Source organism: Bicyclus anynana, chromosome 7, assembly GCF_947172395.1.
Source record: "Bicyclus anynana chromosome 7, ilBicAnyn1.1, whole genome shotgun sequence".
In the NCBI taxonomy this organism is placed as follows: domain Eukaryota; kingdom Metazoa; phylum Arthropoda; class Insecta; order Lepidoptera; family Nymphalidae; genus Bicyclus; species Bicyclus anynana.
In genome coordinates this window covers 6,635,199-6,635,524 of record NC_069089.1, presented here as the reverse complement: position 1 = coordinate 6,635,524, position 326 = coordinate 6,635,199, and positions in this window count along the sequence as shown.

The following is a 326-nucleotide window of genomic DNA, read 5'->3' as shown; positions in this document are numbered from 1 at the left end:
ACGCGTTTGCCACGATAACAGATACGTTCCACGAGTGATCTAATGCATACTTCGATTACGCTAACTATCCTAAATATTACCATAATGATTTATTGACGTATCTTGCAAGTCGTTAAGTATATTTAGATCGGATAAATATCCAACCGTTAACAAGAAGGATGTAAGATAAACCTGATTTTATTTTTTTAGAATACTTACAGAATTGTTGATTGATCATTACATTATTGGTTGTTTTACTAAACAGTTTCGGTCGATAAAACTTCGGTGTTTTATAAGCCCGTGAATTTTACTTAGAAAATGCTGATGATCTACACCCACGTGCTTAG